At 47.8% G+C, this 15,656-nt stretch overlaps 10 non-coding genes across 10 annotated transcripts; all 10 read left to right on the forward strand.

The window, feature by feature from the left end:
• The first annotated feature begins 111 nt into the window (after positions 1–111).
• On the forward strand, positions 112–230 carry LOC126274946 (5S ribosomal RNA). The gene has a single exon (XR_007550488.1). It is a non-coding gene; the product is annotated as a 5S ribosomal RNA (ribosomal RNA).
• A 1,470-nt stretch (positions 231–1,700) lies between these two features.
• Positions 1,701–1,819, forward strand: LOC126274957 (5S ribosomal RNA). Its single transcript, XR_007550497.1, has one exon. It is a non-coding gene; the product is annotated as a 5S ribosomal RNA (ribosomal RNA).
• A 1,470-nt stretch (positions 1,820–3,289) lies between these two features.
• Positions 3,290–3,408, forward strand: LOC126274958 (5S ribosomal RNA). The gene has a single exon (XR_007550498.1). It is a non-coding gene; the product is annotated as a 5S ribosomal RNA (ribosomal RNA).
• A 1,470-nt stretch (positions 3,409–4,878) lies between these two features.
• On the forward strand, positions 4,879–4,997 carry LOC126274053 (5S ribosomal RNA). The gene has a single exon (XR_007549883.1). It is a non-coding gene; the product is annotated as a 5S ribosomal RNA (ribosomal RNA).
• A 1,470-nt stretch (positions 4,998–6,467) lies between these two features.
• Positions 6,468–6,586, forward strand: LOC126274959 (5S ribosomal RNA). Its single transcript, XR_007550499.1, has one exon. It is a non-coding gene; the product is annotated as a 5S ribosomal RNA (ribosomal RNA).
• Positions 6,587–8,056: 1,470 nt separating this feature from the next.
• LOC126274960 (5S ribosomal RNA) lies at positions 8,057–8,175 on the forward strand. The gene has a single exon (XR_007550500.1). It is a non-coding gene; the product is annotated as a 5S ribosomal RNA (ribosomal RNA).
• Positions 8,176–9,645: 1,470 nt separating this feature from the next.
• LOC126274961 (5S ribosomal RNA) lies at positions 9,646–9,764 on the forward strand. The gene has a single exon (XR_007550501.1). It is a non-coding gene; the product is annotated as a 5S ribosomal RNA (ribosomal RNA).
• Positions 9,765–11,234: 1,470 nt separating this feature from the next.
• Positions 11,235–11,353, forward strand: LOC126274962 (5S ribosomal RNA). The gene has a single exon (XR_007550502.1). It is a non-coding gene; the product is annotated as a 5S ribosomal RNA (ribosomal RNA).
• Positions 11,354–12,823: 1,470 nt separating this feature from the next.
• Positions 12,824–12,942, forward strand: LOC126274963 (5S ribosomal RNA). Its single transcript, XR_007550503.1, has one exon. It is a non-coding gene; the product is annotated as a 5S ribosomal RNA (ribosomal RNA).
• Positions 12,943–14,412: 1,470 nt separating this feature from the next.
• LOC126274966 (5S ribosomal RNA) lies at positions 14,413–14,531 on the forward strand. Its single transcript, XR_007550504.1, has one exon. It is a non-coding gene; the product is annotated as a 5S ribosomal RNA (ribosomal RNA).
• The last annotated feature ends 1,125 nt before the right edge of the window (positions 14,532–15,656 follow it).

Here is a 15,656-nt window from a genome sequence, read left to right on the forward strand (position 1 = left end):
TTCGAGGTGGAAGGACGTGCTTTGCGTCAAATGTGCCACCGAAAACGGCGATTGCGTGTGTTGGGAGGAGAGGCGAAGCCTTCTTCTGCCGTGCGGCTACTGTATAAGGACGCCAACGGCCATACCATGTTGAATACACCGGTTCTCGTCCGATCACCGAAGTTAAGCAACATCGGGCCCGGTTAGTACTTGGATGGGTGACCGCCTGGGAACACCGGGTGCTGTTGGCTCCCTCTCTTCTTTTAAATTTTATGTCACTACACCTGCCAGCCCTCTTTTCATGCAAACTCTCAGGTGCGACAAAGATGCTTCCACAAGCATTTTAAACTACTGTATTAAACGTAAGATGCGAAATTACAGTAATGAACTCAGTTTGAACAAGAATGCGCGGAGGAAGAGTGCTAGGATCTCGTTGAAAATAACGAAACACTGCGAATCGACAGATGTGCTCTTGAAACGCGTCAGAGAGTACTGTTTTGTAGGAGCACTAAATTCCAAAAACTAACTACATTAAAGAAAGACCTGTTCCCGTCTGACCACCGAAGAAAAGCAACAACGTCAGTATTCGGATCGGCGACCGCCTGGGAACTCTGGCTGTCTTCATTTCTTGCTTTCTTGTCACTACTCCTGCCAGCCCTTTTTTCATGCTACCTTTCTCAAGTGACAAAGATGCTTCCATACTGATTTTAAACTATCGTTAGATACGATATTAAGGAATTCAGTTTGAAAAGAGTGCGCCAAGGAAGACTTCCAAAGAGTCTCTGGAATAATAAAAACAGTATGAAGTGACAGAAATGTTGTGAAAAACGTCAGGGCATATTGTTTTGTAGCAGTGCACAAGGGCAAATTTGTAAACAAAAATTTACCTTTCGTCGCTACAAGAGATATATACTTTGCCGAAAAGCCTGTGTCTTGTGTGCATGTTTTCGCACCTTTCCACGGCATGGCGCAGCACAGAGCGGCACTGGTAGCTCCGAACGCCCGCACACGGCGCCTCGGACTCGCCGGTTCGGGCCGCGCCCATCTCGCAGATGCTTCTCGTACTTGTGCTGTCATATGGACCGCGACCCGAGCGGCAGCGAGCGGCAGTCGAGCTAAGTCGGGACAAGTCGGGACGGAAGGGGACAGCCGAGAATGAACCGTGCAAATTACGCAAATATCTGGAAGCGCGACGAGTGTCAGGCAGGTGAGAACGCTTCCCTCTGTCTTCATTTCTTGCTATCTTGTCACTACCCCTGCCAGCCCTTTTTTCATGCTACCTTTCTCATGTGACAAAGATGCTTCCATACTGATTTTAAACTATCGTAAGATACGATATTAAGGAACTCAGTTTGAAAAGAGTGCGCCGAGGAAGACTTCCAAAGAGTCTCTGGAAATAACAAAACAGTATGAAGTGACAGAAATGTTGTGAAATACGTCAGGGCATATTGTTTTGTAGCAGTGCACAACGGCAAATTTGTAAACAAAAATTTACCTTTCGTCGCTACAAGAGATGGATACTTTGTCGAACAAACGAATGACAGGCGGTGCAACGAGCAGCTGTGTTGTGCGTCTGACCCACGTGGCGGCGCGCCGCACTGCGCGTCGCCTTCGAGGTGGAAGGACGTGCTTTGCGTCAAATGTGCCACCGAAAACGGCGATTGCGTGTGTTGGGAGGAGAGGCGAAGCCTTCTTCTGCCGTGCGGCTACTGTATAAGGACGCCAACGGCCATACCATGTTGAATACACCGGTTCTCGTCCGATCACCGAAGTTAAGCAACATCGGGCCCGGTTAGTACTTGGATGGGTGACCGCCTGGGAACACCGGGTGCTGTTGGCTCCCTCTCTTCTTTTAAATTTTATGTCACTACACCTGCCAGCCCTCTTTTCATGCAAACTCTCAGGTGCGACAAAGATGCTTCCACAAGCATTTTAAACTACTGTATTAAACGTAAGATGCGAAATTACAGTAATGAACTCAGTTTGAACAAGAATGCGCGGAGGAAGAGTGCTAGGATCTCGTTGAAAATAACGAAACACTGCGAATCGACAGATGTGCTCTTGAAACGCGTCAGAGAGTACTGTTTTGTAGGAGCACTAAATTCCAAAAACTAACTACATTAAAGAAAGACCTGTTCCCGTCTGACCACCGAAGAAAAGCAACAACGTCAGTATTCGGATCGGCGACCGCCTGGGAACTCTGGCTGTCTTCATTTCTTGCTTTCTTGTCACTACTCCTGCCAGCCCTTTTTTCATGCTACCTTTCTCAAGTGACAAAGATGCTTCCATACTGATTTTAAACTATCGTTAGATACGATATTAAGGAATTCAGTTTGAAAAGAGTGCGCCAAGGAAGACTTCCAAAGAGTCTCTGGAATAATAAAAACAGTATGAAGTGACAGAAATGTTGTGAAAAACGTCAGGGCATATTGTTTTGTAGCAGTGCACAAGGGCAAATTTGTAAACAAAAATTTACCTTTCGTCGCTACAAGAGATATATACTTTGCCGAAAAGCCTGTGTCTTGTGTGCATGTTTTCGCACCTTTCCACGGCACGGCGCAGCACAGAGCGGCACTGGTAGCTCCGAACGCCCGCACACGGCGCCTCGGACTCGCCGGTTCGGGCCGCGCCCATCTCGCAGATGCTTCTCGTACTTGTGCTGTCATATGGACCGCGACCCGAGCGGCAGCGAGCGGCAGTCGAGCTAAGTCGGGACAAGTCGGGACGGAAGGGGACAGCCGAGAATGAACCGTGCAAATTACGCAAATATCTGGAAGCGCGACGAGTGTCAGGCAGGTGAGAACGCTTCCCTCTGTCTTCATTTCTTGCTATCTTGTCACTACCCCTGCCAGCCCTTTTTTCATGCTACCTTTCTCATGTGACAAAGATGCTTCCATACTGATTTTAAACTATCGTAAGATACGATATTAAGGAACTCAGTTTGAAAAGAGTGCGCCGAGGAAGACTTCCAAAGAGTCTCTGGAAATAACAAAACAGTATGAAGTGACAGAAATGTTGTGAAATACGTCAGGGCATATTGTTTTGTAGCAGTGCACAGCGGCAAATTTGTAAACAAAAATTTACCTTTCGTCGCTACAAGAGATGGATACTTTGTCGAACAAACGAATGACAGGCGGTGCAACGAGCAGCTGTGTTGTGCGTCTGACCCACGTGGCGGCGCGCCGCACTGCGCGTCGCCTTCGAGGTGGAAGGACGTGCTTTGCGTCAAATGTGCCACCGAAAACGGCGATTGCGTGTGTTGGGAGGAGAGGCGAAGCCTTCTTCTGCCGTGCGGCTACTGTATAAGGACGCCAACGGCCATACCATGTTGAATACACCGGTTCTCGTCCGATCACCGAAGTTAAGCAACATCGGGCCCGGTTAGTACTTGGATGGGTGACCGCCTGGGAACACCGGGTGCTGTTGGCTCCCTCTCTTCTTTTAAATTTTATGTCACTACACCTGCCAGCCCTCTTTTCATGCAAACTCTCAGGTGCGACAAAGATGCTTCCACAAGCATTTTAAACTACTGTATTAAACGTAAGATGCGAAATTACAGTAATGAACTCAGTTTGAACAAGAATGCGCGGAGGAAGAGTGCTAGGATCTCGTTGAAAATAACGAAACACTGCGAATCGACAGATGTGCTCTTGAAACGCGTCAGAGAGTACTGTTTTGTAGGAGCACTAAATTCCAAAAACTAACTACATTAAAGAAAGACCTGTTCCCGTCTGACCACCGAAGAAAAGCAACAACGTCAGTATTCGGATCGGCGACCGCCTGGGAACTCTGGCTGTCTTCATTTCTTGCTTTCTTGTCACTACTCCTGCCAGCCCTTTTTTCATGCTACCTTTCTCAAGTGACAAAGATGCTTCCATACTGATTTTAAACTATCGTTAGATACGATATTAAGGAATTCAGTTTGAAAAGAGTGCGCCAAGGAAGACTTCCAAAGAGTCTCTGGAATAATAAAAACAGTATGAAGTGACAGAAATGTTGTGAAAAACGTCAGGGCATATTGTTTTGTAGCAGTGCACAAGGGCAAATTTGTAAACAAAAATTTACCTTTCGTCGCTACAAGAGATATATACTTTGCCGAAAAGCCTGTGTCTTGTGTGCATGTTTTCGCACCTTTCCACGGCATGGCGCAGCACAGAGCGGCACTGGTAGCTCCGAACGCCCGCACACGGCGCCTCGGACTCGCCGGTTCGGGCCGCGCCCATCTCGCAGATGCTTCTCGTACTTGTGCTGTCATATGGACCGCGACCCGAGCGGCAGCGAGCGGCAGTCGAGCTAAGTCGGGACAAGTCGGGACGGAAGGGGACAGCCGAGAATGAACCGTGCAAATTACGCAAATATCTGGAAGCGCGACGAGTGTCAGGCAGGTGAGAACGCTTCCCTCTGTCTTCATTTCTTGCTATCTTGTCACTACCCCTGCCAGCCCTTTTTTCATGCTACCTTTCTCATGTGACAAAGATGCTTCCATACTGATTTTAAACTATCGTAAGATACGATATTAAGGAACTCAGTTTGAAAAGAGTGCGCCGAGGAAGACTTCCAAAGAGTCTCTGGAAATAACAAAACAGTATGAAGTGACAGAAATGTTGTGAAATACGTCAGGGCATATTGTTTTGTAGCAGTGCACAACGGCAAATTTGTAAACAAAAATTTACCTTTCGTCGCTACAAGAGATGGATACTTTGTCGAACAAACGAATGACAGGCGGTGCAACGAGCAGCTGTGTTGTGCGTCTGACCCACGTGGCGGCGCGCCGCACTGCGCGTCGCCTTCGAGGTGGAAGGACGTGCTTTGCGTCAAATGTGCCACCGAAAACGGCGATTGCGTGTGTTGGGAGGAGAGGCGAAGCCTTCTTCTGCCGTGCGGCTACTGTATAAGGACGCCAACGGCCATACCATTTTGAATACACCGGTTCTCGTCCGATCACCGAAGTTAAGCAACATCGGGCCCGGTTAGTACTTGGATGGGTGACCGCCTGGGAACACCGGGTGCTGTTGGCTCCCTCTCTTCTTTTAAATTTTATGTCACTACACCTGCCAGCCCTCTTTTCATGCAAACTCTCAGGTGCGACAAAGATGCTTCCACAAGCATTTTAAACTACTGTATTAAACGTAAGATGCGAAATTACAGTAATGAACTCAGTTTGAACAAGAATGCGCGGAGGAAGAGTGCTAGGATCTCGTTGAAAATAACGAAACACTGCGAATCGACAGATGTGCTCTTGAAACGCGTCAGAGAGTACTGTTTTGTAGGAGCACTAAATTCCAAAAACTAACTACATTAAAGAAAGACCTGTTCCCGTCTGACCACCGAAGAAAAGCAACAACGTCAGTATTCGGATCGGCGACCGCCTGGGAACTCTGGCTGTCTTCATTTCTTGCTTTCTTGTCACTACTCCTGCCAGCCCTTTTTTCATGCTACCTTTCTCAAGTGACAAAGATGCTTCCATACTGATTTTAAACTATCGTTAGATACGATATTAAGGAATTCAGTTTGAAAAGAGTGCGCCAAGGAAGACTTCCAAAGAGTCTCTGGAATAATAAAAACAGTATGAAGTGACAGAAATGTTGTGAAAAACGTCAGGGCATATTGTTTTGTAGCAGTGCACAAGGGCAAATTTGTAAACAAAAATTTACCTTTCGTCGCTACAAGAGATATATACTTTGCCGAAAAGCCTGTGTCTTGTGTGCATGTTTTCGCACCTTTCCACGGCACGGCGCAGCACAGAGCGGCACTGGTAGCTCCGAACGCCCGCACACGGCGCCTCGGACTCGCCGGTTCGGGCCGCGCCCATCTCGCAGATGCTTCTCGTACTTGTGCTGTCATATGGACCGCGACCCGAGCGGCAGCGAGCGGCAGTCGAGCTAAGTCGGGACAAGTCGGGACGGAAGGGGACAGCCGAGAATGAACCGTGCAAATTACGCAAATATCTGGAAGCGCGACGAGTGTCAGGCAGGTGAGAACGCTTCCCTCTGTCTTCATTTCTTGCTATCTTGTCACTACCCCTGCCAGCCCTTTTTTCATGCTACCTTTCTCATGTGACAAAGATGCTTCCATACTGATTTTAAACTATCGTAAGATACGATATTAAGGAACTCAGTTTGAAAAGAGTGCGCCGAGGAAGACTTCCAAAGAGTCTCTGGAAATAACAAAACAGTATGAAGTGACAGAAATGTTGTGAAATACGTCAGGGCATATTGTTTTGTAGCAGTGCACAACGGCAAATTTGTAAACAAAAATTTACCTTTCGTCGCTACAAGAGATGGATACTTTGTCGAACAAACGAATGACAGGCGGTGCAACGAGCAGCTGTGTTGTGCGTCTGACCCACGTGGCGGCGCGCCGCACTGCGCGTCGCCTTCGAGGTGGAAGGACGTGCTTTGCGTCAAATGTGCCACCGAAAACGGCGATTGCGTGTGTTGGGAGGAGAGGCGAAGCCTTCTTCTGCCGTGCGGCTACTGTATAAGGACGCCAACGGCCATACCATGTTGAATACACCGGTTCTCGTCCGATCACCGAAGTTAAGCAACATCGGGCCCGGTTAGTACTTGGATGGGTGACCGCCTGGGAACACCGGGTGCTGTTGGCTCCCTCTCTTCTTTTAAATTTTATGTCACTACACCTGCCAGCCCTCTTTTCATGCAAACTCTCAGGTGCGACAAAGATGCTTCCACAAGCATTTTAAACTACTGTATTAAACGTAAGATGCGAAATTACAGTAATGAACTCAGTTTGAACAAGAATGCGCGGAGGAAGAGTGCTAGGATCTCGTTGAAAATAACGAAACACTGCGAATCGACAGATGTGCTCTTGAAACGCGTCAGAGAGTACTGTTTTGTAGGAGCACTAAATTCCAAAAACTAACTACATTAAAGAAAGACCTGTTCCCGTCTGACCACCGAAGAAAAGCAACAACGTCAGTATTCGGATCGGCGACCGCCTGGGAACTCTGGCTGTCTTCATTTCTTGCTTTCTTGTCACTACTCCTGCCAGCCCTTTTTTCATGCTACCTTTCTCAAGTGACAAAGATGCTTCCATACTGATTTTAAACTATCGTTAGATACGATATTAAGGAATTCAGTTTGAAAAGAGTGCGCCAAGGAAGACTTCCAAAGAGTCTCTGGAATAATAAAAACAGTATGAAGTGACAGAAATGTTGTGAAAAACGTCAGGGCATATTGTTTTGTAGCAGTGCACAAGGGCAAATTTGTAAACAAAAATTTACCTTTCGTCGCTACAAGAGATATATACTTTGCCGAAAAGCCTGTGTCTTGTGTGCATGTTTTCGCACCTTTCCACGGCACGGCGCAGCACAGAGCGGCACTGGTAGCTCCGAACGCCCGCACACGGCGCCTCGGACTCGCCGGTTCGGGCCGCGCCCATCTCGCAGATGCTTCTCGTACTTGTGCTGTCATATGGACCGCGACCCGAGCGGCAGCGAGCGGCAGTCGAGCTAAGTCGGGACAAGTCGGGACGGAAGGGGACAGCCGAGAATGAACCGTGCAAATTACGCAAATATCTGGAAGCGCGACGAGTGTCAGGCAGGTGAGAACGCTTCCCTCTGTCTTCATTTCTTGCTATCTTGTCACTACCCCTGCCAGCCCTTTTTTCATGCTACCTTTCTCATGTGACAAAGATGCTTCCATACTGATTTTAAACTATCGTAAGATACGATATTAAGGAACTCAGTTTGAAAAGAGTGCGCCGAGGAAGACTTCCAAAGAGTCTCTGGAAATAACAAAACAGTATGAAGTGACAGAAATGTTGTGAAATACGTCAGGGCATATTGTTTTGTAGCAGTGCACAACGGCAAATTTGTAAACAAAAATTTACCTTTCGTCGCTACAAGAGATGGATACTTTGTCGAACAAACGAATGACAGGCGGTGCAACGAGCAGCTGTGTTGTGCGTCTGACCCACGTGGCGGCGCGCCGCACTGCGCGTCGCCTTCGAGGTGGAAGGACGTGCTTTGCGTCAAATGTGCCACCGAAAACGGCGATTGCGTGTGTTGGGAGGAGAGGCGAAGCCTTCTTCTGCCGTGCGGCTACTGTATAAGGACGCCAACGGCCATACCATGTTGAATACACCGGTTCTCGTCCGATCACCGAAGTTAAGCAACATCGGGCCCGGTTAGTACTTGGATGGGTGACCGCCTGGGAACACCGGGTGCTGTTGGCTCCCTCTCTTCTTTTAAATTTTATGTCACTACACCTGCCAGCCCTCTTTTCATGCAAACTCTCAGGTGCGACAAAGATGCTTCCACAAGCATTTTAAACTACTGTATTAAACGTAAGATGCGAAATTACAGTAATGAACTCAGTTTGAACAAGAATGCGCGGAGGAAGAGTGCTAGGATCTCGTTGAAAATAACGAAACACTGCGAATCGACAGATGTGCTCTTGAAACGCGTCAGAGAGTACTGTTTTGTAGGAGCACTAAATTCCAAAAACTAACTACATTAAAGAAAGACCTGTTCCCGTCTGACCACCGAAGAAAAGCAACAACGTCAGTATTCGGATCGGCGACCGCCTGGGAACTCTGGCTGTCTTCATTTCTTGCTTTCTTGTCACTACTCCTGCCAGCCCTTTTTTCATGCTACCTTTCTCAAGTGACAAAGATGCTTCCATACTGATTTTAAACTATCGTTAGATACGATATTAAGGAATTCAGTTTGAAAAGAGTGCGCCAAGGAAGACTTCCAAAGAGTCTCTGGAATAATAAAAACAGTATGAAGTGACAGAAATGTTGTGAAAAACGTCAGGGCATATTGTTTTGTAGCAGTGCACAAGGGCAAATTTGTAAACAAAAATTTACCTTTCGTCGCTACAAGAGATATATACTTTGCCGAAAAGCCTGTGTCTTGTGTGCATGTTTTCGCACCTTTCCACGGCACGGCGCAGCACAGAGCGGCACTGGTAGCTCCGAACGCCCGCACACGGCGCCTCGGACTCGCCGGTTCGGGCCGCGCCCATCTCGCAGATGCTTCTCGTACTTGTGCTGTCATATGGACCGCGACCCGAGCGGCAGCGAGCGGCAGTCGAGCTAAGTCGGGACAAGTCGGGACGGAAGGGGACAGCCGAGAATGAACCGTGCAAATTACGCAAATATCTGGAAGCGCGACGAGTGTCAGGCAGGTGAGAACGCTTCCCTCTGTCTTCATTTCTTGCTATCTTGTCACTACCCCTGCCAGCCCTTTTTTCATGCTACCTTTCTCATGTGACAAAGATGCTTCCATACTGATTTTAAACTATCGTAAGATACGATATTAAGGAACTCAGTTTGAAAAGAGTGCGCCGAGGAAGACTTCCAAAGAGTCTCTGGAAATAACAAAACAGTATGAAGTGACAGAAATGTTGTGAAATACGTCAGGGCATATTGTTTTGTAGCAGTGCACAACGGCAAATTTGTAAACAAAAATTTACCTTTCGTCGCTACAAGAGATGGATACTTTGTCGAACAAACGAATGACAGGCGGTGCAACGAGCAGCTGTGTTGTGCGTCTGACCCACGTGGCGGCGCGCCGCACTGCGCGTCGCCTTCGAGGTGGAAGGACGTGCTTTGCGTCAAATGTGCCACCGAAAACGGCGATTGCGTGTGTTGGGAGGAGAGGCGAAGCCTTCTTCTGCCGTGCGGCTACTGTATAAGGACGCCAACGGCCATACCATGTTGAATACACCGGTTCTCGTCCGATCACCGAAGTTAAGCAACATCGGGCCCGGTTAGTACTTGGATGGGTGACCGCCTGGGAACACCGGGTGCTGTTGGCTCCCTCTCTTCTTTTAAATTTTATGTCACTACACCTGCCAGCCCTCTTTTCATGCAAACTCTCAGGTGCGACAAAGATGCTTCCACAAGCATTTTAAACTACTGTATTAAACGTAAGATGCGAAATTACAGTAATGAACTCAGTTTGAACAAGAATGCGCGGAGGAAGAGTGCTAGGATCTCGTTGAAAATAACGAAACACTGCGAATCGACAGATGTGCTCTTGAAACGCGTCAGAGAGTACTGTTTTGTAGGAGCACTAAATTCCAAAAACTAACTACATTAAAGAAAGACCTGTTCCCGTCTGACCACCGAAGAAAAGCAACAACGTCAGTATTCGGATCGGCGACCGCCTGGGAACTCTGGCTGTCTTCATTTCTTGCTTTCTTGTCACTACTCCTGCCAGCCCTTTTTTCATGCTACCTTTCTCAAGTGACAAAGATGCTTCCATACTGATTTTAAACTATCGTTAGATACGATATTAAGGAATTCAGTTTGAAAAGAGTGCGCCAAGGAAGACTTCCAAAGAGTCTCTGGAATAATAAAAACAGTATGAAGTGACAGAAATGTTGTGAAAAACGTCAGGGCATATTGTTTTGTAGCAGTGCACAAGGGCAAATTTGTAAACAAAAATTTACCTTTCGTCGCTACAAGAGATATATACTTTGCCGAAAAGCCTGTGTCTTGTGTGCATGTTTTCGCACCTTTCCACGGCACGGCGCAGCACAGAGCGGCACTGGTAGCTCCGAACGCCCGCACACGGCGCCTCGGACTCGCCGGTTCGGGCCGCGCCCATCTCGCAGATGCTTCTCGTACTTGTGCTGTCATATGGACCGCGACCCGAGCGGCAGCGAGCGGCAGTCGAGCTAAGTCGGGACAAGTCGGGACGGAAGGGGACAGCCGAGAATGAACCGTGCAAATTACGCAAATATCTGGAAGCGCGACGAGTGTCAGGCAGGTGAGAACGCTTCCCTCTGTCTTCATTTCTTGCTATCTTGTCACTACCCCTGCCAGCCCTTTTTTCATGCTACCTTTCTCATGTGACAAAGATGCTTCCATACTGATTTTAAACTATCGTAAGATACGATATTAAGGAACTCAGTTTGAAAAGAGTGCGCCGAGGAAGACTTCCAAAGAGTCTCTGGAAATAACAAAACAGTATGAAGTGACAGAAATGTTGTGAAATACGTCAGGGCATATTGTTTTGTAGCAGTGCACAACGGCAAATTTGTAAACAAAAATTTACCTTTCGTCGCTACAAGAGATGGATACTTTGTCGAACAAACGAATGACAGGCGGTGCAACGAGCAGCTGTGTTGTGCGTCTGACCCACGTGGCGGCGCGCCGCACTGCGCGTCGCCTTCGAGGTGGAAGGACGTGCTTTGCGTCAAATGTGCCACCGAAAACGGCGATTGCGTGTGTTGGGAGGAGAGGCGAAGCCTTCTTCTGCCGTGCGGCTACTGTATAAGGACGCCAACGGCCATACCATGTTGAATACACCGGTTCTCGTCCGATCACCGAAGTTAAGCAACATCGGGCCCGGTTAGTACTTGGATGGGTGACCGCCTGGGAACACCGGGTGCTGTTGGCTCCCTCTCTTCTTTTAAATTTTATGTCACTACACCTGCCAGCCCTCTTTTCATGCAAACTCTCAGGTGCGACAAAGATGCTTCCACAAGCATTTTAAACTACTGTATTAAACGTAAGATGCGAAATTACAGTAATGAACTCAGTTTGAACAAGAATGCGCGGAGGAAGAGTGCTAGGATCTCGTTGAAAATAACGAAACACTGCGAATCGACAGATGTGCTCTTGAAACGCGTCAGAGAGTACTGTTTTGTAGGAGCACTAAATTCCAAAAACTAACTACATTAAAGAAAGACCTGTTCCCGTCTGACCACCGAAGAAAAGCAACAACGTCAGTATTCGGATCGGCGACCGCCTGGGAACTCTGGCTGTCTTCATTTCTTGCTTTCTTGTCACTACTCCTGCCAGCCCTTTTTTCATGCTACCTTTCTCAAGTGACAAAGATGCTTCCATACTGATTTTAAACTATCGTTAGATACGATATTAAGGAATTCAGTTTGAAAAGAGTGCGCCAAGGAAGACTTCCAAAGAGTCTCTGGAATAATAAAAACAGTATGAAGTGACAGAAATGTTGTGAAAAACGTCAGGGCATATTGTTTTGTAGCAGTGCACAAGGGCAAATTTGTAAACAAAAATTTACCTTTCGTCGCTACAAGAGATATATACTTTGCCGAAAAGCCTGTGTCTTGTGTGCATGTTTTCGCACCTTTCCACGGCACGGCGCAGCACAGAGCGGCACTGGTAGCTCCGAACGCCCGCACACGGCGCCTCGGACTCGCCGGTTCGGGCCGCGCCCATCTCGCAGATGCTTCTCGTACTTGTGCTGTCATATGGACCGCGACCCGAGCGGCAGCGAGCGGCAGTCGAGCTAAGTCGGGACAAGTCGGGACGGAAGGGGACAGCCGAGAATGAACCGTGCAAATTACGCAAATATCTGGAAGCGCGACGAGTGTCAGGCAGGTGAGAACGCTTCCCTCTGTCTTCATTTCTTGCTATCTTGTCACTACCCCTGCCAGCCCTTTTTTCATGCTACCTTTCTCATGTGACAAAGATGCTTCCATACTGATTTTAAACTATCGTAAGATACGATATTAAGGAACTCAGTTTGAAAAGAGTGCGCCGAGGAAGACTTCCAAAGAGTCTCTGGAAATAACAAAACAGTATGAAGTGACAGAAATGTTGTGAAATACGTCAGGGCATATTGTTTTGTAGCAGTGCACAACGGCAAATTTGTAAACAAAAATTTACCTTTCGTCGCTACAAGAGATGGATACTTTGTCGAACAAACGAATGACAGGCGGTGCAACGAGCAGCTGTGTTGTGCGTCTGACCCACGTGGCGGCGCGCCGCACTGCGCGTCGCCTTCGAGGTGGAAGGACGTGCTTTGCGTCAAATGTGCCACCGAAAACGGCGATTGCGTGTGTTGGGAGGAGAGGCGAAGCCTTCTTCTGCCGTGCGGCTACTGTATAAGGACGCCAACGGCCATACCATGTTGAATACACCGGTTCTCGTCCGATCACCGAAGTTAAGCAACATCGGGCCCGGTTAGTACTTGGATGGGTGACCGCCTGGGAACACCGGGTGCTGTTGGCTCCCTCTCTTCTTTTAAATTTTATGTCACTACACCTGCCAGCCCTCTTTTCATGCAAACTCTCAGGTGCGACAAAGATGCTTCCACAAGCATTTTAAACTACTGTATTAAACGTAAGATGCGAAATTACAGTAATGAACTCAGTTTGAACAAGAATGCGCGGAGGAAGAGTGCTAGGATCTCGTTGAAAATAACGAAACACTGCGAATCGACAGATGTGCTCTTGAAACGCGTCAGAGAGTACTGTTTTGTAGGAGCACTAAATTCCAAAAACTAACTACATTAAAGAAAGACCTGTTCCCGTCTGACCACCGAAGAAAAGCAACAACGTCAGTATTCGGATCGGCGACCGCCTGGGAACTCTGGCTGTCTTCATTTCTTGCTTTCTTGTCACTACTCCTGCCAGCCCTTTTTTCATGCTACCTTTCTCAAGTGACAAAGATGCTTCCATACTGATTTTAAACTATCGTTAGATACGATATTAAGGAATTCAGTTTGAAAAGAGTGCGCCAAGGAAGACTTCCAAAGAGTCTCTGGAATAATAAAAACAGTATGAAGTGACAGAAATGTTGTGAAAAACGTCAGGGCATATTGTTTTGTAGCAGTGCACAAGGGCAAATTTGTAAACAAAAATTTACCTTTCGTCGCTACAAGAGATATATACTTTGCCGAAAAGCCTGTGTCTTGTGTGCATGTTTTCGCACCTTTCCACGGCACGGCGCAGCACAGAGCGGCACTGGTAGCTCCGAACGCCCGCACACGGCGCCTCGGACTCGCCGGTTCGGGCCGCGCCCATCTCGCAGATGCTTCTCGTACTTGTGCTGTCATATGGACCGCGACCCGAGCGGCAGCGAGCGGCAGTCGAGCTAAGTCGGGACAAGTCGGGACGGAAGGGGACAGCCGAGAATGAACCGTGCAAATTACGCAAATATCTGGAAGCGCGACGAGTGTCAGGCAGGTGAGAACGCTTCCCTCTGTCTTCATTTCTTGCTATCTTGTCACTACCCCTGCCAGCCCTTTTTTCATGCTACCTTTCTCATGTGACAAAGATGCTTCCATACTGATTTTAAACTATCGTAAGATACGATATTAAGGAACTCAGTTTGAAAAGAGTGCGCCGAGGAAGACTTCCAAAGAGTCTCTGGAAATAACAAAACAGTATGAAGTGACAGAAATGTTGTGAAATACGTCAGGGCATATTGTTTTGTAGCAGTGCACAACGGCAAATTTGTAAACAAAAATTTACCTTTCGTCGCTACAAGAGATGGATACTTTGTCGAACAAACGAATGACAGGCGGTGCAACGAGCAGCTGTGTTGTGCGTCTGACCCACGTGGCGGCGCGCCGCACTGCGCGTCGCCTTCGAGGTGGAAGGACGTGCTTTGCGTCAAATGTGCCACCGAAAACGGCGATTGCGTGTGTTGGGAGGAGAGGCGAAGCCTTCTTCTGCCGTGCGGCTACTGTATAAGGACGCCAACGGCCATACCATGTTGAATACACCGGTTCTCGTCCGATCACCGAAGTTAAGCAACATCGGGCCCGGTTAGTACTTGGATGGGTGACCGCCTGGGAACACCGGGTGCTGTTGGCTCCCTCTCTTCTTTTAAATTTTATGTCACTACACCTGCCAGCCCTCTTTTCATGCAAACTCTCAGGTGCGACAAAGATGCTTCCACAAGCATTTTAAACTACTGTATTAAACGTAAGATGCGAAATTACAGTAATGAACTCAGTTTGAACAAGAATGCGCGGAGGAAGAGTGCTAGGATCTCGTTGAAAATAACGAAACACTGCGAATCGACAGATGTGCTCTTGAAACGCGTCAGAGAGTACTGTTTTGTAGGAGCACTAAATTCCAAAAACTAACTACATTAAAGAAAGACCTGTTCCCGTCTGACCACCGAAGAAAAGCAACAACGTCAGTATTCGGATCGGCGACCGCCTGGGAACTCTGGCTGTCTTCATTTCTTGCTTTCTTGTCACTACTCCTGCCAGCCCTTTTTTCATGCTACCTTTCTCAAGTGACAAAGATGCTTCCATACTGATTTTAAACTATCGTTAGATACGATATTAAGGAATTCAGTTTGAAAAGAGTGCGCCAAGGAAGACTTCCAAAGAGTCTCTGGAATAATAAAAACAGTATGAAGTGACAGAAATGTTGTGAAAAACGTCAGGGCATATTGTTTTGTAGCAGTGCACAAGGGCAAATTTGTAAACAAAAATTTACCTTTCGTCGCTACAAGAGATATATACTTTGCCGAAAAGCCTGTGTCTTGTGTGCATGTTTTCGCACCTTTCCACGGCACGGCGCAGCACAGAGCGGCACTGGTAGCTCCGAACGCCCGCACACGGCGCCTCGGACTCGCCGGTTCGGGCCGCGCCCATCTCGCAGATGCTTCTCGTACTTGTGCTGTCATATGGACCGCGACCCGAGCGGCAGCGAGCGGCAGTCGAGCTAAGTCGGGACAAGTCGGGACGGAAGGGGACAGCCGAGAATGAACCGTGCAAATTACGCAAATATCTGGAAGCGCGACGAGTGTCAGGCAGGTGAGAACGCTTCCCTCTGTCTTCATTTCTTGCTATCTTGTCACTACCCCTGCCAGCCCTTTTTTCATGCTACCTTTCTCATGTGACAAAGATGCTTCCATACTGATTTTAAACTATCGTAAGATACGATATTAAGGAACTCAGTTTGAAAAGAGTGCGCCGAGGAAGA

Source organism: Schistocerca gregaria, chromosome 5 (assembly GCF_023897955.1).
Source record: "Schistocerca gregaria isolate iqSchGreg1 chromosome 5, iqSchGreg1.2, whole genome shotgun sequence".
Taxonomy (NCBI): domain Eukaryota; kingdom Metazoa; phylum Arthropoda; class Insecta; order Orthoptera; family Acrididae; genus Schistocerca; species Schistocerca gregaria.